The sequence below is a fragment of the Lemur catta genome, chromosome 2 (genome assembly GCF_020740605.2).
Source record: "Lemur catta isolate mLemCat1 chromosome 2, mLemCat1.pri, whole genome shotgun sequence".
In the NCBI taxonomy this organism is placed as follows: domain Eukaryota; kingdom Metazoa; phylum Chordata; class Mammalia; order Primates; family Lemuridae; genus Lemur; species Lemur catta.
Window position 1 is genome coordinate 84,171,766 of NC_059129.1, and position 23,248 is coordinate 84,195,013.

Below are 23,248 nucleotides of genomic sequence, written 5' to 3' on the forward strand. Positions count from 1 at the left end.
TTTTAGGATCGCATAGACAATAATAGCAGCCAAGGGCATACTGAGCACGTTATGCACGTAGGCACCTTCATTTTCACAGCAATCTTTTAGGGTAGGAGCCAGTAATGTAGAAGTAACATTTAAAGGTGGAGAGACTGAAGTACAGACAGGTTAAGTCACGTTCTCAAGGTCATGCAGGTGATTAGAGGCAGAGCCCATTTCACACCTGGAGGGTGTGGCTCTGAGCCCCTGCTCTTAGCCATTGTTTTGTTCAGCCTGGAAGTAAAGGCCTCGGTGCTTCGTTTGTGGACTCTGCAAGTATGTCTCTGTGAGGTCTATGATGAGGGCGGGAAGAATGTGGTCTGTCCTCTATATCACACATCATTTTTGTTTCATCTAGAGGTAAAAGGAAATTATACCTATTGGTTGTTGGATCTGACTTACTGGAGTTATCCAGTAAGGGGATACCAAGTGAAACTGTCTTTTGAAGTGACCTACTTCGTGCCTGCAGTTAAGTGTGTCCCCTCTGTCATCAGTGACAAGGTCAGCAATATGAGAAAAGAGCAGGCAATTTATTTTTTAGTTTGGAAAAGGAAGCTAACTTCTCAGTCTTCAACCCGATTGGAAGAAATTAAATTATCCATGTTTTTAGAATTTTCCTTGTTCATACTCCAGCCCCTGCTCCCATCCCAATCCCAATCAATAGCTTCCATGGGGTTTTTAAAGTAATTTAGATGCTTCTGCAAAGGGAAGAGTTAGAGATCTTGTTACAGTCCTGATCCTTGATCTCTGGGAGGACTCCCTGCTGGCCAGAGAACCCCCCCCCCTCTTCCCACAGCCACAGTGCTCATCACCCCTCGTGTCATAGGGGTGATCACAGGGATCTTACCAGCACAGACTGACCTGATCCCAGTCCCCCATTGGCCACTCATAGCTTTTGATCAGCACCAAAAAATTTGAGGGTGGGGGGAGGCCATCTTGTTTCAGTTCTCTTGTTCTCACTCAGCTCTACCTTCACCTTGATTCGATCACCTCAGCCTACAGTTCTTTCTAGCTTGAATGTCTCCCAGATAACATACGCTTGAGAATTAAAGTTCAAAATGGATGGATAATTTTCCAGCAGAAAGGGCTGATGGTGGGGTACAAATGATACCTCACTGATATTTCTAGTATCCTAGTCATCTCATTATTCTACAGGGCTCTCAGTAGTCTCTTGTTTCTATGGCACTGATAAGGATGACCTGATGGGTTAAAAGAGAAATGTGGGAAAATATAGCAATGACCATTTATTGAGTCTCTACCATGTATCAGATACGATACTGGGCTCCTTACTATACATCTTGTTTTATTGAAATCTCACGGCCACCTTGGAAGCTACCTATTATTACCCCCATTTTGGAAATGAGGAAACTGAGACTGGGAAAAGTAAAATCACTTGCTGAGGATCACAAAATTGTTTGTCTGGGAAGCCAGCAGCACATCAGCTTGATTTAGTGGCCACATAAACATTGAATAGTTGTCAAGGATGCACTGCTTTCAAAATACATTGGAACTGTAGCAGGGCAATTCTGAATTACTGTACAGAGCTTTAACCCTTCCACTGGACATGCACTGGGAGCGAAGAATAAAGGGGAACAAACTAGACACCCTTCCCTGCCTGCACCTGATGAACTCTCCTGAGGCCAAGCCCCATAGATGAATGTGTGGAGGGGCACACCCTGCAGCTCCCTCCCACCACTCCAGTGTCAAGGACAGACCCTCCTGGGGTTCTGGAGAGAGATCAATTGCCCTGTAACAAAATGAGAGGTGAGTGAAAATTGAAAGTGAGGTATATTTTTGAAAGCTCAGTGGAATCTTTACTCCAAGGTTTTCCAGTGAAACTAGGCTGAGAATGAGATTAAACCAGGCTATTCTCCAAAAGATTCCCTGAGGTCAGCACAGTGGCTCACACCTGTAGTATCAGCGCTTTGCAAGGCCCTGGTGGGAGGATCACTTGAGGTTAGGATTTCAAGACCAGCCTGAGCAATATAGTGAAACCCCGTCTCCACAAAAACTAAAAAAAATTAGCCAGGTGTGGTGGTGCATGCCTGTAGTCCCAGCTACTCAGGAGGCTAAGGCAGGAGGATCACTTGAGTCCAGAAGTTTCAGGTTGCAGTGAGTTATGGTGATGCCACTACACTCTAGCCCAGGGAGACCCTGTATCAATAACAATAAAATAAAGAAGATTCCCCAAGAGAACCAATTTTTAGCATAACTTGACTTAAGAGAACACTAACAACTCTCCTGGCACCATTTACTTTGAGTACAGTACCTAGAGAAGCCATTATAGACCTTATATACTATGCCCTATATGAATTATTAAAATTGTAAACATTTTGGAGAGTTGTTTTACAGAGAGCTTACAGAAGTGCATTTTTCTTGGTTATCTTGCACACTAACTGTACAGTATGATCGCATGCAGTTCTCATGGTTTCTGGTAATTAGGAAGCTGTGTTAATTCCTGGAGGCCATCTAAAGTCTAAGAAATTACTGCTGTTTGATTTTCTAGAAGTTATACTACCAAGAAATGAACGTTCTTTCTAGAGAAAGACCTCTGTGCTGGGAAAGAGATGTGTAGATCCCTCGGACGGGTGGAGCAGTCCCCATCCCAGTCTCAAAGCACTTGAGGTTGGGCTGTTTAGTAATCACTGGACCTTTATGTTACAAAGAAGTCACTCTGATGGTTTCTTTCTCTGTGATTCCATTTGACCTATTTAAAGCTTGCATATTCTAGCTTTGGGGGCCTTATTTCCACTGACACCACGTAGACACTATTTGGCAAAACTTAGGTTCATTTACAGATCAGAAGATTTTGACATTCTCCTACCTCTGATAAACTCTTCTTTGTGCTTGGCTGAGATCACTCAGAAAAGGAAGGAAGAAAGAATTATCATTGTTGTCCGCTAAGAGTAAGCCAGGCAGCAGCTTCGCCTGTGTCATCAGCTGCTGCCTTACAGCCACTAGATCACAAAATTCAGATACTTCGAAGTTGGGTATTCTGCCTAACTCCATTTTCTGCCACCCCATTTGAAAACTGCAGAATCATTGAATACATTTCTAACTGATTTCAAAATGCAGGATTGAAAATAATTCTTTTTATTCTAGTTAGTTCCAAATTGAAACACTTCAATATTGAGTTGAATACAATTAAAAGTATCCCTTAATACAGAGCAACTACATGTAAGGTTTTAAATTTTGCATCCTTAGACATAAAAGAGAAGACAGCATAGTTCCTACTTACTGAGTGCTTCATGCCAGGCACTGGCTTTATACATATTGTCTGCAATTCTGTCAACCATCCTTGGAGGTCAGAATTAATTATTCTCACTTTACACATAAGGAAACTCTAATTTATCAAGATTAATTTACCTAGGGTCACACAGCTAGAAAATGATGGATTCTATCCCCTAATGTCCTACTGTACTTCTACCTCTATATTATTCTGTGATACATCATAAAAGCTAACATTTATTATATGCTTCAGTGTACAAAGCACTGTATTTATAATGTATTATTTTAACTCATTTAATCCTTGCAACAACTATATGACATGAGTACAGTTTTAACCTCTGTTTTACAGATAAAGAATCTGAGGCACAAAGACACTGAATGTTTTTCCTCGAGTCCAAAGGTAAGTAGCGAAGGCAGAATTCAAGCCCATCTGTCTGTCTTACTCCTAACCACATGTGCTATTTCCTATTTATCATAGGAACTTTCCATCTTACCTGCTTTGAGTGTCTATTTCCCATGATTGGACTTTAAGACTATATAGGACTTCCTCTGCTGAAGACCCAAACCGAACCCCAAGGCCAGGCAGCTGTGCAAGTATTTCTCATCCCCTCACCCCAATTCAGTGTCCCCAAGCAGGGATATTTGTATCATTTGCCCATTTTAAGAAATATGATTTAATTACATAATTAGCTGTAGATAATTCTGTGGTTATAGCTCTTGATTATATTAAATTGTGGTTTTTAATTCTGTGTTATAGCTGTTAATTAGATGTATGCAATATTAATTATTGATTTTGTTTATTCAACATGCATCAGGAAGCAATCTATTATATGTTAGATGCTGTGTTAGATGCTTGAGTTCTTGGTACATGAAATAGGCAGTAGCTCTTACAATTAGAGAACCCAGCTAAGTGTGTACCAAGACAGTGAATACATTTGTTATAATATGTTTGAGGACTGGAGAAGCAACAATAATGGACATATAACTCCATTTCAAAATTGATATAATGCTATGCTGGTGGGTTGGGTTTTTGTTTGTTTGTTTGTTTTGAGACAGGGTCTCTCAGGCTGGAGTGCACTGGCATAATCGTAGCTCACTGCAACCTCGAACTCCTGGGTTCAGTGATCCTCCTTCCTCAGGCTCCTGAGTAGCTGGAAATACAGGTATGCGCCACCACTCCCAGCTAATTTTATTTTTTTTAATTTTTTGTAGAGACAGGGTCTCACTATATTGCCCAGGCTGAATGGTGGGTGTTAACAGTTAACCATCAGTAACCTTCTAGCATAACCAATAAATATTCTTGCTCAGTGCCAAATTCTCTCCACATTAGTGAAGAAATGGCTTGATTAAAATTTGGTTTCAGCATGCAAAGTGGATGCTACAATGTCAAGAACAAATTTTCCTAGTTCTCACATGGTTTGTTCTCAAGATTGTCAGATGGCCAAGAGAATGGTTGTTTCTCCAATTGGTTCAGGTCAACAGGTTCATACCTTGGGAAAATACTATCTCTGAGTTCTCTGGAGTACAAAGACAATTCCAGACTCTTTGGGAGAGGCCTGGAGAGATATAAAAGAAAATTCCACAATTTCTATCACCAGTTTGAGAAAGCCTAAGTGGGTCAAATTCTGCCTAGAAATATGATATTTTGTTTTGCATTTTATTTCTTAATTTCTGGATAATTAATAAAAAGTAATTTAGTATCCTTTACTTACAAATAAAAAATGAGAGAAATAAAAGAGGTGATTATTGAAATAATTAACTGAAAATAAAGATGTCCTTTTGTATTAATACAATGTCCATAGGCTCCTTGGATCAGTTAACAAAAGGCAATCATTTGCATGCCATCATTATGATTTTCACCATATCTAAGAACCCATTTTGTATTGCTTGCCATGTGACCCAGAAGTCATATTCCTAGTACTTAAGAGAAATTAAGACATATGTCCACACAAGGATTTGGACTCAAATGCTCATAGCAGCCTTATTTACAATTGCCCCAAATTGGAAATAGCCCAAATAATTGGTGAACAGATAAACAAATTGTGGCATACCCATACAATGGAATATTCCTCAACAATAAAGGAATAACTATTGATACATGCAACAACAAAATGAATCTCAAAAGCCTTATGTAAAATTAAAAATTCATCCTCAAAAGACTACTACAATGTGATTTAATTTATAGGAAATTTTAGAAGATGTGAAACTCTTCTGAAAGGAGACCGATGGTTGCCCGGAGATAGGGAGCATAGAGGGAAGGGGTCAACTGTGAAGGGGCATGGGGAAATTTTCTGGGATGACAGAAATGTTACACTACTGTATACATTTTTTTCCAGATGCAGCTAATTGTACACTTAATACTGGTGAATTTTATCTTATGTATATTATACCTAATAAAACTGATTTTTAAAATTATTCATAATTGCCCCATCTAGGAAGAAATCTTTCAAATGCTCCCATTCTATGTCTTCATTTGTGCATATTAACTGTATAGTGGTCTGGGATCAGGCTGCTTAGGTGTGAATCTTGGTCTATCAGTTGGTAAACATCTGGCTTTGAACAAATTGCTTGTTAAGCCTCAGGTTTCTTCATCTACATAATGAGGACAGTTGCACCTGGCCCACAGGGTCGTGGTGAGGATTCAACAGAATGCTTAGCATTGTACCTGAGACAAAGAAAATACAAATGATTCCTGACTTCCGATGGTTCAATTTAAAAATTTCAAGCAGTATGCATTCAGTAGAAACCATACTTCGAGTACTCATACAACCATTCTGTTTTTCACTTTTGGTGTAGTATTCAATACATTACAAAATATATGCAACACTTTATTATAAATAGGCTTTGCATTAGATGATTTTGCCCAACTGTAGGCTAATGTAATTGTTCTGAGCACATTTAAGGTAGGCTAGCTAAGGTATGATGTTTGGTAGGTTAGGTGTATTAAATGCATTTTCAACTTATGATGGATTTATTGGGATGTAACCCCATCATAAGCCAAGGAGCATCTGTACTCCAAATGTTACTATTTTTCATTTCCACAAAAATGAGACTATAAGACATATGGTTCTGCATTTCTCATACAGATCCTACAGGCATTCTAATTTTTTAAATGCGCCAATTTTATCATATTTGGTTTCTTCAGTCTTTATGTATTCATATATACGTGTGAATTATAGTTTATCTATAGTTTATAAGCTTTAAAATACATTTAGTCAATGGTGGGTAGAACTTTTAATTTAGCTTTAAGAAAATAATCTTATAAAATGCCTGCTGACATTTACTGCAAGAGTTCTTTTACTCAATTCCTTTTTTCTCTTTTGCCCTGGGGGGGGTATATTTATTGACTACAGATGTTAAGCACATTGCTAAGGAATGGAAAGCTGCAAGATAGAATATGCCCTTCATCTGTGTGGTTGCATAGAAACCAGTCATTTGTCTAAATCTTAAAGACCTCAAGTGGAAAATATACTTACAAATTTAAAGGTTAGCATCACAAACTACAGTTTGAATTTAAATGACTGAAAAATTGTTTCAAGATTCTAAAATTTCTGTCTAAAAGAAGTTAATGAAAGGTGTATCCTAGTAAGTCTCTTATAATTATGATTTTGAACAAACCACTTTAAATTATGCTATAGCATGAAATAATAAGGAAAAATAAATAAATAGAAAGACATCAGGATTGCTGAGGCACAGAACCCAGAACAACACCCCAATCCAGTGATGGAGGTGAAACTAAGCTAGCAGCTGCAACCAGAAGTCCAGAAAGAATTAACTCAGAGACAAAACAGAAAAAGACTGTTTTTCAGTGATTAAAATATGCTCAAGGCAATAGCTAAGATTGTAGCTGAAGAATATGAATGTAATACAAGCCCACAAAACACCACAGGGTTGTTGTTGCTGTTGTTGTTGGTCTTGGTCTTGACCTTGGTTTGGGTATTGGTATTGTTTGAGAAGTAATAGACAAGCTGATTTTAAACATCAGGTGAAAAAATAACCAGCAAGAATATCTAGAGAAATTCTGACAATAAATGCAATGCTGGAGCACTAGCCTTTTCACTATAGACCAATAGAAACTGAAACAGTAGTCCTGGGGCACAAATAGACACAAGAATCAATGACATGGAACAGAATTTCTAGAAACAGACACAAATGCACTTATGCATTTATTAAATTAGTATATAACAAAGATGGCTGCTGCAGTTTGAATGTGTCCCCCAAATTTCATGTGTTGGAAACTTAATCCCCAATGTAGCAGTATTGAAAGGTCAGGCCTTTACAAGGTGATTGGATCATGAGGGCTATGCCCTCATGAATGGATTAATCCATTCATGGATTAGGGGATTAAAGGGTTATCTCAAAAGTGGACTGGTGGCTTTATAAGAAGAGCAAGAGACCTCAGCCAGCTCGTTAGCACATTCAGCCCCCTCACCACGTGATACCCTGCACCCCTCGGGACTATTCGGAGAATACCAAGCAGCAAGAAGGCTCTCACCAGATTCGGGCCCTCAATATTGGACTTCGCAGCCTCCAGAACTGTAAAAATGAATTCCTTTTCTTTATAAATTACCCAATTTCAGTTATTCTGTTACAAGCGACAGAAAACAAACTAATACAATGGCATTTCAAATAGTAGAAAAAACATGACTTACTCAATTAAGGGTTTGGGACAACTCAAGAGTTATCGAAGGCAGAAATTATTGAATCCTCTCTCACAGTACATCAAAATATATTTTTGGTGGATCAAAGTTTACAAGTAACAATGAAACTACAAAAGTATGAGAAGAAGCGTAGCCACACACCGTTGGAAACGCTTCATAGAGTAACTGTGTGGTTTGGCTTTCCTCACAGGACTATTTGTTACATCTGTGTGAAGGAACTACAAGACAGTCGCTAAAAGTATGAAAGACCTAATAATTTGTTTTTACTTTAGGCATTGGCATATCCCACTGATCTGAACTCTTCTTGAGTGTGATGGCTTTAGGAACTAAGATGATTTGAACTCATTCATTTTTCTGAGAGGGTGTCAAATTGAGAACCAGCCAGACCCATCTACTCTAAAAATGACCCTAAAGTAACTTGCTTGAAGAAATTAGATCCCAAAGATTCTTGGTGGGAAATTTGTTAAGTTTGGTGGGAAATTTGTTAAGAAGCCAAAAGAATTATGGTAAGTAACTTGTGGGGTGATAGGACAACTATAGATTGAGGATCTGTTCTATTAAAAAGGGCTGTCTTGAAGATTTATCTTTGAGGAACTAAGTCCTTTGAGGGACTACGGTTACCTTGATGGACAGTGGAAGAAATCACATGTAAAATTCCTTGAATGAATATTTGTTGACTTTAAATTTTAAAAAAAAGTATGAGAAGAAGCCATGTCAGAATTTTTAAATACATCAAATTGAGTAAGACCTATTTTTAACACAAAACCCAGGGAGAAAAAGTATTAATAAAAAATTGATAAATTCAATTTCATAAAAAAATTTTTATTTCGTTAGGTCAGAAACCATAAATTTTAGTGGAATGTTGCTGTAAAAAAAACTCAATAAAAAAAACAGAAAAATGGATAGGCAAATGGCCAAAAAACATGAAAAACCGCTCAACATCACTAATCATCAGGGAAATGCAAATTAAAACCACAATAAGATACCTCCTTACTTCTGTAAGAATTGCCATCTTAAAAAGTCAAAAAACAATAGATGCTGGTGTGGACACAGAGCGAAAGGAATGCTTATGCACTGTTGGTGGGATTGCAAATTAGTACAACCTCTATGGAAAACAGTATGGATATTCCTCAAAGAAATAAATGTAGATGTACCATTTGACCTAGCAATCCCACTGATGGGTATCTACCCAAAGGAAAATAAGTCATTTTATCAAAAAGACACCTGCACTCAAATGTTTATCACAGTACAATTCACAATTGCAAAGATGTGGAATCAACCTAAATGCCCATCAATTCATAAGTGGATTAAGAAAATGTGGTATATATATTCCATGGAGTACTACTCAGCCATAAAAAGGAATGAAATAATGTCTTTTGCAGCAACCTGGATGGAACTGTAGACTATTATCCTAAGTGAAGTATCTCAGGAATGGAAAAACAAACACCACATGTACTCTCTAATAGTTGGGAGGTAATTGATAGACACACATGGGCACAAAAAGATGTAAAGGTCATTGGAAATCGAGAGTGTGTGGGTGGGGTGAGGGGTAAAAACTTACCTGTTGGGTACAATGAACACTATTCTGGTGATAGGCACACCAAAAGCCCTAACTAAAACATTACACAAAGTAACAAAACATGTAACAAAAACATTTGTACTCCCTTAATATTTTGAAATTTTAAAAAACCAGAAAAATGAAAGGAAAAACAACCATAGGCAAGGTCAAAAGACAAGCTGCAAACCAGAGAAAAAAACTACACTGAGAAGTCATTTTTTATCTATCAATCTGGCAAAAATAATAAAATTATAAGACTGTGTTAATGAGAGTATGAAAAACAAATACTCTCATACATTGCTGGAGGGAACATAAATTAGTACAAGCTCTATGGAATTCAATTTGGCAATATCTATTAAAATTAAAAAGTATACATCTTTTGAACCAGTAATTCCACTTCTGGGAATTTATCCTACAGATATTTTTACATGTGCAAAATAACATATGGACCAGATTGTCATTATGGTGTTATTTGTAAAAAACGAAAGACTAAAAACAATTTAAATAGAACTGGTTATGTAAGTTGTGATATAGCTTTCTACTGAAATAATAAGCTTCCATTAAAAAAAAAAGAATGAGGGAAAAATGTATGTGTGCTATGGTTTAGATGTGATCTGTCCCTGCCAAAACTCATGTTGACATTTGACCACTAATGTGGCAGTGTTGGGAGGTGGGGCCCAGTGTGCGGTGTTTGGGTCAGGTGGTAGGATCCCTCAGGAACAGATTAGTGCCCTCTCATGAGGCTGAGTTTTCCTTCTCCCAAGAATGGATTGTTCCCCATGAGAATGGATTATTAAAAAGAGTCTGTCCCTCATTTTCTCTCTTGCTTCCTTTCATGGCATTTGATCTCTTTGAACACACCTACTCTTCTTCTACTTTCTGTCATAAGTTGAAGCCACATGAGGCCCTCACCCGATACAACTGCCCAATCTTGAACTTTCCAGTCATCAGAACTGTGAGCCAAATGAATCTCTTTTCTTTATAAATCATGCAGCCTCAGGCATTCTGTTATTGCAACACTGAATGGACTAAGACAATGTGCTAATAAGAAATTTCCAAGATTTTCAAGATATATCTGTTGAATAAATATATCGTTAAGTGAAAAGTCAAGATGCAAAACAATATGCAGAGTATATTTATTCATTCACATATTCAACAATGCCTTTGAGCATCTGCTGTGTCAGGCATCACACTAGACACCTGGGATATATTTACAGGTAAAATAGACAAACATCTCAACTGTATTGGAGCTTACATTTTGCTAAGGGAGACAGCCAGTAAAGAACAAACATGACCATTATTTAGTATATTAGAAACTGGCAAGTTCTATGGGTAAAAGAAAAAGTAGAGCGGGTTATGGGAGATCCGTGGGGTGGGGGCCAGGAAGGCGTCATGTGCACTGTTGTATAGTGTGGCCAGGTTGGGCCTCAGAAGGTGAGGTCTGAACAAAGACTTGAAAGAGAAGAGGGGGTTAGCTGAAAGACAATCTGAGAGAAGAGAGTTCCAGGCAGAGGGAGCTAGGGAAGGCCCGAAGGCAACGGTGTGTCTGGTGAGTTCAGGGAGCAGTGGAAAGGCCAGCAGAGGGAGCCAGAAAGAATAACAGGAAGACAGACAATGGGAGGCGGATCTGTGCGGGGCCTTGAGGAGACTCGGATGTGTACTCTGAGTGAAAGGAAACTATTGCAGGATTGTGAGGTGGGCAGTGGCATTTATGACTTACAGTTTAAAAGGATCGCTCTAGTGCTGTGTGAAGAATAGACTGTGAGAGACCAGGTGGATGTAGAGAGGACAATGGGGAGGCAGTGGTCCCAGTGACAGCAGGGGAGCTGGTGAGCAGCCGCCAGGTTCTGGGAATGTTTCAAAGTCCTCAACAGGCTTTCCTGAGGGACTGGACATGGAGCCTGCAGGAAAGAGAGCATTCGAGGAGGGGTTGCTAGTGACCGAATGGGAAAGCTGCAGGTGGAGCTTGTCTGGAGGGAGCAATTAGGAATTTGAAATGCTTATTAGATGTTCAAATGATTGTCTAATCAATGTCATCTGGAGATGGTATTTAGAGCCATGTGTATGATGTGTGTTACTATTTATATAAACAAATTTGTATATTCATTTATATATAAAATGTATATATTTGGTTTTGTATATATGTATCCATGTACTTGTGTGTGTGTATATATGCACATATATATAATGCCTCTTTTCTAATCATATACACAAAAACTGGTCACTTTGGCTGCCTCTCAGGAGAGAACTGAGTGGCTGGGAATCAAGTGTGGAATGGAGCCTTATTTTTCCTTGTGTGTCAGTTTAAACCTTTAAAGTTTGAACCATATGAATATATTACACTTTAAGATTAATATAATGTTTTAAAAAGAATAAAAATTGTACGCCACATTATAAAACTGCTACAGCTGTGCCTTAAAGTTCTTATTGTTCACATTTGTTTTAAATGCTGAGTAAAGGATAAATTGGTTCACTAATTCCAAAGACATTGATTTGAATACCTACCATATGTAATATCCTGACATTTAAAAAAAAATTTTTTTTTTTTTTTTTTTTTGAGACAGAGTCTCACTTTGTTGCCCAGGCTAGAGTGAGTGCTGTGGCATCAGCCTAGCTCACAGCAACCTCAAACACCTGGGCTTAAGTAATCCTTCTGCCTCAGCCTCCTGGGTAGCTGGGACTACAGGCATGCGCCACCATGCCCGGCTAATTTTTTAGATATATATTTTTAGTTGTCCAGATAATTTATTTCTATTTGTAGTAGAGACGGGGTCTCGCTCAGGCTGGTCTCGGACTCCTGACCTCGAGAGATCCACCCGCCTCGGCCTCCCAGAGGGCTAGGATTACAGGCGTGAGCCACCACGCCCGGCCCATTTTTTAAAATTTTAACAAGATGTGGTCTCGTCTTCAACATGATAATGTGTTGAATAAGAATGTAAATCTAAATCTGTCATCTGGAACTAGTTCGTTGCAAAAGTTACACCTTATTAGGATTAGCAAGCAGCTGATTTTATTAAGGACAGCAGCTGGGGCTTTTGAAAACAGAGTAAGTAGTTATCTTCTGGCTATTTCTGACCCCAGAAAAAATTTAGAATTATTTTATGACCCAAAACTAAATTAAATATCTAGAGTTAAAAGTTGATTATATGTAGAAAAGAAAAATAATACTTTATCTACCTCCTTTAAGTCTTGCTCAATACTTTCTGGGTTTAAGAATGTTTTTTGGTTTTTTGTTTTGTTTTTGTTTTCTTGAAACAGGATCTCACTCTGTCGCCCTGGCTAGAATGCAACCTCAAACTCCTGGGCTCAAGTGGTCCTCCCGCCTTGGCATCCCAGAATGCTAGGATTACAGGCATGAGCCACCACCCTGGCCCAAGAATGTTTTAATTTAGAAAACTACAGAGAATAATGTAAGAAACACCTACAGCCCGTGACTCAGAGTTAACAAATGTCAACATTTGGTCATGTTTGCCTTACACATTTTAATAACACACAAAATGTTATGGATATAGTTTGGGTCTTTATTCTCCTTTTGTCCCATTTTATTAATATTTCCTCCTTAGAGATAACCACTCTCCTGAAGACATTGTGCATCCTTCCAGTTTTTACTTTACTACACTTTTGTATCCATAAATGAGATATAAATTTTAAATAAATGCTATTATTTTGTACACATTATAAAAATTAGGTGTAACGTGACTTTTTTTACCTAACATTACATTTTGAGATCTGTCCATGTTGATACGTGTCACTATTTTATTTTCTACAGAAAAGTGAAATCATAGCAATTTTTATTTAGTTATTTTTCATAAAGAAACCATATATAAATTGTTTGCTAAATGTCCTCAAATATAAAGACAATGCTCCCAAACTGTATGCCAAGCTGCCCCAGGGCATTGCAGCAAACTCACAGGGGTGCAGCAGGATATTTTTAAATTTCAAGGGAAACACAGTGACATTTGTCAGATACCATGAAAACTGCTATTAAGTTGTTTAGGCCAATTAGGTACTCGCTTTGGCCTATGTCCAGAACAGTTAGGTACTTCTCTTGGCCTATAGTTTCCATGAAAAAATTAAGGAGACACTAAGGGTGCTGGGAACTGAGAAAGTTTGAGAGCCTCCGCAATAAGAATGAGAAATCTATGCGAATCTATGTTCTCTATCGGACTCCACTACCTGGTGTGCAACTACAGGAATTACAGACACAGTGCCTCGGAGAAACTGACCAGCCTCTCGAACCTGAAAGTACTTCATTAATTAAAACAGTGAGCGATGATATGGAACACCTGGAAGGAATAGTTTGGCGTTGGAACTCTAAAAATCTGCCTAAGGTGAGCTTCCAAGTTACTTCAGTTATATAATTTTTACCAAAAATGCCCCTTGCACTATGATAAAATTTAAATATGCACCTGGCTATTTACCTATGCAAGGGGTAGGGCAAGAGGGGAGAGGGGCCAGGGAGGGCTTTGGGTGTTGCAGGCCGGGCACGGTGGCTCACGCCTGTAATCCTAGCACTCTGGGAGGCCGAGGCAGGTGGATCGCTCGAGGTCAGGAGTTCGAGACCAGCCTGAGCAAGAGCGAGACCCCCATCTCTACTAAAAATAGAAAGAAATTATCTAGCCAACTAAAATATATATGGAAAAAATTAGCCGGGCATGGTGGTGCATGCCTGTAGTCCCAGCTACTTGGGAGGCTGAGGCAGTAGGATCGCTTAAGCTCAGGAGTTTGAGGTTGCTGTGAGCTAGGCTGACGCCAGGGCACTCACTCTAGCCAGGGCAACAAAGCGACACTGTCTCAAAAAAAAAAAAAAAAAAAAAAAAAATGGCTGCAGCTGAATAGGAGAAGGATGCCCTCAGGCATGTTTTTAAATGAATACTAGATCAACCTACTTTTACCCACAAGTGGTATTTCCGAAGATTTAACCTATGCTTCATCCCTTCTCAGAAACCAGGAACTCAGATTGAGGAATATTTATTTATTGAATACCTGCGCTCATTTTTGCTTAAAAGGATAGCATCAGAGACCCTGTTTTAGGAACGCTGTGTCCACCTAGATGACAAACAGAGAGAGGCTCTCTAAAAGATGTTTATTTGGAAACAGAGCATTGCAATGGAAATATGCATGCCATAGTAAACTGTGTGCATTCAGGGAGGTAAAGGAAGACAATGATTTTTAAAGGGAAACTGAGGAGGATTACATAATTTTTTGGAAATAATTATCCTTGGCTACAAAGATTAATAACAAGAGTAATGCCAGTCTGAGGTTGGACAGGCAGTTGCTGTGGTAGATGTCCTTTGAGAATGTATTTTTCTGTATGGTTGCAATGGTGTTTGTGGAAGGCTGTGGTTTTTGAAGAGTCCTTTGTGACAGTTTTTGTTACCACGTATACAAGCATGAGAACCCTCCCTTCATGGCCTTCTCCAACTCTATTTGTCAGAGTTTTCTTAACATCGTGACTCCATTTTGATTTGACAACTTTCACACTTGCGTTCATGCTTAGAGTCACTAAGGGTGCTACCAGGGACACTGAGGATTTCTGCAGAAGGAGAAAGTGATTGAGAAGACAAGAAAGGTGACAATGCCATTCTCCTTGATCATGGACACATCTGCATATTTCTCTCTATAATCCTAGGGCTGAGGCCACGTAGGTTGCTTCGCTGGTTTCTATTTTACATAAATTTTTATTATTTGTGTCACAACATAAATTTATTTCTATTTAAAGAAAAGTATTTCAGCCGGGCGCGGTGGCTCACGCCTGTAATCCTAGCACTTTGGGAGGCCGAGGTGGGTGGATCGGTTGAGCTCAGGAGTTCGAGGCCTGAGCAAGAGCGAGACCCCGTCTCTACTAAACATAGAAAGAAATTATACAGACAGCTGAAAATATATAGAAAAATTAGCCGGGCATGGTGGTGCATGCCTGTAGTCTCAGCTACTCGGGAGGCTGAGGCAGGAGGATTGCTTGAGCCCAGGAGTCTGAGGTTGCTGTAAGCAAGGCTGACGCCACAGCACTCTAGCCCAGGCAACAGAGTGAGACTCTGTCTCCAAAAAAAAAAAAAAAAGAAAAGTATTTGAATTTCTTCCTATCAGAGAAATACAGTTTTATAAAAGGTCATAAGGAAAGGTTATAAAAATCTTTGGGCTGGGTGCAGTGATTCACACCAACACTTTGGGAGGCTGAGATAGAAGCATTGCTTGAGCCCAGGAGTTTGAGACCAGCCTGGGCAACATAGCAAGACCCCCATCTCTACAAAAAAATAAGAAAAATAGCTGGGCATGGTGATGCACACCTATAGTTCCAGCTACTCCAGAGGCTTGGACAGGAGGATCACTTCAGGGCCCATGTTTTTGAGGCTGCAGTGAGCTATGATCATACCACTGTACTCTAGCCTAGGAGACAGAGTGAGACCCTGTCTCTAACTAAAAATAAATCTTTGAAAGGGAATATGAAAAAGTCTGGACTGGGGGAAATCTTATGAAATTGAAAAGGAAGGAAATAATATTTAGGGGAAATAGCTTTTGAATTTTAACAAAATTACTTATGTTGCTAAGAAATCTGAACTGAAAATAAATTGCTTTTTTTCCCCTAAGTGATAGCCATCTTCCAGAGGGCCATCTGTGGTCCTTATGATGTCACCTTGCTAGAAACTTGAGGACATTAGTAGATCAGATGTCTTGATATAAGGCATTTGTAGCACCAATAACAATAACATTTTGAAATCAACGATTGTGTAACCTATTCCTATTTTCCTTGGAAGAGGAGCTCATCTTAAAAGTACCTCTTTCAATTATAATTTCTGAAAATATTCTCCTTCAATTATAAATGGATTCAAATGTAATTTTTTTCATAACATAAATGTCACATTTTATGACTCATCACAGAAAAATAAACAAATTGGCCTGTTTTCTGGATTGCTGGAGTTTAAAGTAAAGCCAGCCTTGAGGTCATGTAATAATTTTGTAAAGCCTGAAGCCATCCTAAAGGTCGGCATCAGATTCATAGTCACGTTTGCCTAGTCCTTACGTGATTGCAGAGCTTCATGTATTTATGGCAGAGGTTTTCCATTTTTCCCAGAGCTGTGGTTTTAGGTAGAGAAACATCCAGCAGTGTTTGAACATCATGTCATATATGCTAAGGTAAAATGTGGCACTAAGTAAATTAACTCCTAAATGGAATGAAAACTTTTAAAAATCCCATTTTTTCAGATTGTAGGGAATTTATGCTGGAGATGATATATTCCGTTATTCATTAAGCATTTGTGGGAAACCTAACATATGCAGTCATTTTGCCAGGTTTATGGTACTCACAGATATGTATCAGACAATAGTGTGAGATGATGGGTTCATAAGCGATACCGATAATAAAACAATGCCAAATCTGGGGAGTGCCCCAATACAGGTATTAACAAAGGGCCGTGGGAGTTTAGAGAAATGTAATGGCTAGTTTTGGTTTGGGCCTTGAAGGACCAGTCCAATTTCAATTGGCAGATTTGGCGTGAAGAAAGTAGGGTAACATAAGCAGAGAGAAATTTATGAGGAAATATACAGTTAGGAAAATGTAACCTAGTGTGGTACATAAAGGTGGATCGTGAGAAATAAAGCTGGAAAGAGAGGTTAGGGGTTAACATGGAGGCTCTTCAACACCATGCTAGAAAATTAGGATTCATTTGCTAGGCAATAACACGATCATGAATATCTTCAAAATGGACCAGAGACAGATGTCCACAGTAAAATCAGAAAACAGAGAATTAAATCAACCAAGCGATACGCCAAATCCACAATGCAGGCAGCTCTTTTGTTCAGTCAAGAGACACTTGCCTATTAAGAAAAAAAATAGGATGAAAGCTTTTTGCTGTTGTTAATCCATTGTCGTAAATTGGAACACTGTTTTCTAGTGGGATTTTGAGAGAACCCAAGGATTAACAAAATAACACATGTGAAAGCTTTGCAAATAATAAAGTCCTTTTTATTTAATTTCTTCCTCTCAAGTAATGTACAACAGTTTATGTAAGTGGAAGAATAATAATATAACATTAAGGACATGGAACAGAAATGTTTTATCCATATAGAAACTAATAGTAAATACAGGTTGAGTACCCCTTACCCAAAATGCTTGTGAACACAAGTGTCAGATTTCAGATTTTTTTGGATTTTGGAATATTTGCATTTACATGAGGTATGTTGAGGATGGGATCCAAATCTAAACATGAAATTCACTTGTGTTTCATATACAGCTTATACACATAGCTTGAAGGTAATTTTATGCAATATTTTAAACGATTTTGTGCATGAATCCAAGTTGAGAGCAAAGATAACACTGTCTCAGCCACCCACTGGACAATCTGTGGTTATTTGGCATTATCGTCATTCCTGATTGTGAATTTACATGCTAGCCATAGATAAGCAATCATTTTCTTATTCGCACATAAGTACTTAGCAGTAAAAAATATGACATATGAATCTGACATGCTTGGAAAAGATATATCACGGCCGAAGGGGCTGGGAGGGTCTTTTTTCCCTTGGGGAAGCTGAATAAACTGTGCTGTGCGCTTACATTTTGACTGTGACCCTTCACATGAGGTCAGGTGTGGAATTTTCCACTTGCGGCTTCATGTCATTGCTTAAAAAGTTTCAGATTTTGGAGCATTTCAAATTTTGGATTTTCAAATTAGGAATATTCAACCTGTAACATCCTTCAGGCCAAAGAGAGAGGTGAGGGAGGGTGGAGTAGGAAATAGGGAAGACAGAAGGGGAAAGGGACATAGGGAAGAAAGAAAGGAAGGCAGATGGAGGGCAGCAGAGAGGGCTTATCAGAGAGAGACACAGGGCTGGGCGATGCTTAGGTACACAGCTAGCAGGAAGCGTCCCAAAGGCCCTCATTTGTTCACTTCCCTCTCTGACAGATTCCTCCCGTAGCCCATCACTGGCACACTCTCCAAAGTTTTGAGCTGAATACTTGCTTGCTCCTCTACAAATCAAGAAATAAAGAGAACCTAGAGGTTTTGTTTAGGTCATCATTCACATGATGACAAGACTCTCAATAGTCTACGAATGGATAATAATCTTAGGAATTATCTACTTTTGCAAAAGGCCTAGATATATAGTTTTATTGCAAAGACATTTCACTTTCCAAAGTGCCTTCATATCTGTTACCTCCTTTGAACTTCCAGCTATGTAGGAGGAACATTCTTATCCTCATTTTACAAAGCAGGAGAGGTAAAATGGCTGTAGGGCTTTCCTGAGTGACATCCATCTCCCAAAGGACCATCTATGGCCATTATGGTGTCACCTTGGTAGAAACTTGAGGATCTGAGTAGACCAGATGTCTGGGGAATGAGTGAAAACTATCTTGAGTCTTGATAAAATGCCAGTAATGTTTTAAAATCAATGATTATATAACATGGTCCTGTTTTTTTTCATTGTAGAGAAGTGTGCAATTTAATGTTGTGAAAAGGGTACTAGGCTGAATCACAAGATCTGAGTTTTAATAGTAATTGTTATGTTATTAGCTAATAAAAACAGCTCCATTTAGTAAGCACTTACGGCATGCCATGTACCGCATTACTCCCCTTCCGGCCTTATTTTCTTCCATCTCCACCACAGCTGTGTGAGGTCAACACTATTTTTTGATAAGTGATTTAACTAAGGTTTAGAGAGTTTAATTTGGCCAAGGGTTTTCGTTCCGGTTCTGTATCATTTATACTATTTATAACCTTTTTGGCCTCTCATTTCTTCATCTGTAAAAAAGACCACTTAGATGATGTGAGAAAAGGATGAAGACGTAGCATCAACATAAGACAGTCTGTTATGCTATGTCAGGGGTTGGCAAATTTTTTCTGTAAAGGACCAGATAGGAAGTAGTTTAAGCTTGGTGGGCCACACTGTCTCTGTCACAACTACTCAACTCTGCCATTGTAGAGCAACAGCAGCCTTAGACAATGCATAAATGAATGTGACTATGTTCCAATAAAACTTTATTAGGAACACTGAAATTTGAATTTCATATAATTTTCATATCATAAAATATTATTGTTCTTTTGACTTTCTCCAACTATTTAATAATATAAAAATCATCCTTAGCTTGCAAACCCTATAAAAACAGGCAGGGGGCAGATTTGGCCTCCTGGCTGTAGTTTATGGAGCCTTGCTCTATGTGGAGATATCAGAGATATCTAAGTTTATGGAAGATTTCCTTATAAATAATTTCTACTATAAAATAGGCATGATTGCTACATTACTTCTAAATGATCAGGAAGGAAATGTTTCTCAAGTAGAATAAACTGTTTCATCTATTCTCACCAGTGACCACTGACTCCACAGTGCCTTGTACTTTTGGTGTGTGCTGTATTAGAAGGAATTGCTGGAACACATAAGGATCTATGTATTCTAAGGCTAGATGAGCTGAGGATTCAGTAGAGGGCAAAGACTAAATTGATCCCAAAAACAAGCTCCAGAAAAGAAACTACTAGGTAAAGCATTTTTGTCAGTTTAAGAACTAGTCGATTTTTAAAAATAAAATAAAAACATTAATCAGGAGTTTAGTACAAATTAATGAAGAGTTTTTTGAGCATCTACCATTATGTGTCTAGGTCTTCTCAAGGTAGTCAGGCTCCTCGCAGCAGTGGACAAACAGGTTTGGAGGCAGCATAAGTAGGAGTGATCCCAAATGTACTACCCTCTGTTTTGTCTCCACAAGCAGTCTTCTCAGTGATCTCCCAGTCATTAGCACCCCAAAGTGCAGTATCTGGAAACAAAAATGCATATATGACCTTCTTTGTCCATGGTTGGAGGCCCCTGGGCACATGCATACATGGGATGGCACTCCTGGCTACAGTCTCTTCACTTTGTTGCCTCCTCTTGAACTCAGACATCCTGGTGCAAGAATTCCTTTCATCTCTTGATACCCTGACCAAAGGAATTGGTTTGTGGCCACCTTCTATATGTGTAAATGTCTTATACAGATGTTAGACTTAATACATTGTGCTGCTGAGGCTTGTCTTAATCTATCTGGGCTGCTATAACAAGACAACGTAAACTGGGTAACTTACAAATAACAGAAATTTCTTTCTCACAGTATGGGGAAGTCTAAGATCAAGGCACAAGCAGATTTGGTGTCTGGTGAGGACTCACTTTCATAGATGGAGACTTTTCACATGGTAGAAGGGGCAAGGCAGCTCCCTGGGGCCTTTTTTATGAACTCACTAATCCCATTCATGAGGGCTCCACCCTCATGACATAATCACCTCCCAACATAACATTGGGGCTTATGTTTCAACATGCAAATTTCAGGGAGACACAAACACTCAGACCATAGCAAGCCTTAAGGACAGATGTCATTCCTGGAGCTAGGGACCAAAGCGGGAGGCATCTCCCCAAGAGAGTGGTCATCTACAATGTCCCTCATCTGTGGAAGAGCCAGGCCTTCATAAGGAAATAGGATCTCTGAATTCTCACTTCACAGGAGACTTCCACCTGCTCCTGGATGCAGCTCTTAAGGGCCTGGCTTGACTTTGAAGAGTGAAGGTGCCAGGTGATTGCTCTTCTGTAATAAACATAAGACTGGAGCCGCTGCAGGCAGGTAAGTCAAAAATATCCATTTTTTTCAAGGCCTGGAGAATGAGCCACATCTTGGAACCAGATGGTGGTGCTCTGTTATGCATTTTCCTCATTGTCATATTACCCTGGACTTTTTAGTAAATTCTGTTTTAAATATTCCAGCCTTGCTGCAGAGTTGCTGTGGGTTTTAAAAGCCAGTGAAAGCTGGTGTTAAAAGAGAACTGGTGCCCCCATGAGGCCAGTTTAGTGATGGCAACAGTAACTGGTGAGATCCCCGAGTGGGAGAGGAGTTGGGAATACGCAGTCTGCGCAGACTCTACCTCCTGTACTAGTCCTGCAAGGCGAGGGGCTGTTGCTCTAGGGAAGACCCTCTTCCTCGTGGTCTTCTCCAGTTTCCAGACCCCCCCTGCAAATGAGCGTGCTGGCAGAGTAGACGTGAGATGATAGCACATGGCTTAGGCATAGGCTGGAGTCTGTGTGACCTTAGGCAAATTACTTCATCTCTCTGTGCTTCAGTTTTCTAATCTATAAAATATGTATAATAGTACTTCTCTGAGAAGACTATTGTAATGACTGAATAATATACAAAAATGCTGAGCACAGTGCTGGGTTCATAGTACGTGTTTAGTACAAGTACCCTATCATCATTATAATATCTTGCCAAACTTTTTTTTTTTACCAGCTTGATTAATGGGGAAAAAAACTATCTTCATTCTTGGGTCTTCTGATTTTGTGGAAAATTAGTGCACTGTAGTAAAACTATGACTATCTGTCTCTGCAATCCTAGCACTAGGCTAGGCACAGCTTATAAACAAGTTGGAAAGGCAAATGCATGGGGTTAAGTCTTGGTGCCACTGTTTAAAAGCCCTGATGACCTTGCACAATTTTTTTAACCTCTCTAGGCCTCAGTTTCCTCTCTTGAAAAACGGGGACTATAATAGTAACTAGCTCATGGGTTAAAAGGAGAATTAAACGAGTTAATATAATAAAATAAAAGTGCTTACAACACTGCTGGCGTATGGTAAATGCTAGCTATGAGTATATATCACCATGAAGCAGCGTATGCATAAGGAAGCGCCCACAGGAGTGTGCTCAGGGCTAGAGCAGAGGAACAAAGGCCCAAGCAGGAGAGGCCACTGTGGGCTGGAGATCTGGAGAGTCTTTGTGGAAGGTAAGACTTAGCTGGGCTCGCAGGTTGGGTAGGACAGGGACAGGCAAAGACGGCTTCAGTAAGGAATAGCGTTACCAAACACACTAATAAGGAAATTAGCAGGGGCATTTGTTACTACAGACTGCCTTACTAATTCCAGCATTACCAGAACCCTCTTTGAGAACTTCCATGTGTAATAAGCAGGTAAGTGCTTAATGAATATCTTCTGACTTACAAAAGAGACAGGGTACTGTGGATTAATCCTCCTTAAGAAATTGTTTTATGTCAGCCTCTTGGATTCTGCAAAATTCTGGTCTGGATCATTGCAGCTAGGTTTATGCCATTGTATAGTTGGGGAAAAAGAAGTGGAAGAATGTGTAACTGTAGGATCCTATTTTGACAGCAGGTGGCTCCCTTACATATATGTAAGAAAAGTGGCACTGTAGTCTTTATAGGAAATCATTTAAGTCGTTTGAGTAGTTGTCACATGTTATATATCCTTGAAGCTGAATTTAGAAGCAATTCTTCATGAAGATTTTTGTATGAAAGATGACATTCATGCAATAGATGGAGATTTCTTCCTTCTCAGGGGCCATGCTTACCTCTTGAGGATGACAATCTGATTATTGTTCTTTCTGGGAATGAAAGTCAGACCCTTGGCAGTACACATCCCCTCTAATTCTCTTATAAAGATTACCACTCCTATCTTTAACAGTACCTCACTCATACATGGTGTAGACATCACAAATTTGGACTTCTAATTACTCCAAAATCAGGGTACAACTTTAGTAATAGCACAGATAATCCACCAGGAAATTTTTCATTTCACCACTCCTTAATATTTAGACTCCACTGACCTCAGCTTCATTGCAGTGGGTATCAGAACTAGGTAGCAGTACTAGTTTCTCTTTCCATCAAGTGGACCTCCCGAGATTCTGTAGTTGGCAAACTCAGCTCCATCCTGGCCGGCTTGGTCCATTGCCCCATCCCATCTCTCCGTGAGCTTTGCTAGAGTCCTCCATTCTGTGGAACTGCTGGAGAAAGCCCACAAAGGGAGCAAATCTGGGCCACTGAAGA

At 39.2% G+C, this 23,248-nt stretch overlaps 1 long non-coding RNA gene and 1 other non-coding gene across 2 annotated transcripts; both read left to right on the forward strand.

Annotated features, from left to right (window-relative positions):
• Nucleotides 1-4,394: 4,394 nt before the first annotated feature.
• On the forward strand, nucleotides 4,395-12,758 carry LOC123633049. The gene is made up of 3 exons (XR_006733533.1): nucleotides 4,395-4,412; nucleotides 6,603-6,735; nucleotides 12,727-12,758. It is a non-coding gene; the product is annotated as an uncharacterized LOC123633049 (long non-coding RNA).
• On the forward strand, nucleotides 8,032-8,141 carry LOC123633774. The gene has a single exon (XR_006733779.1). It is a non-coding gene; the product is annotated as a small nucleolar RNA SNORA18 (small nucleolar RNA).
• Nucleotides 12,759-23,248: the final 10,490 nt, after the last annotated feature.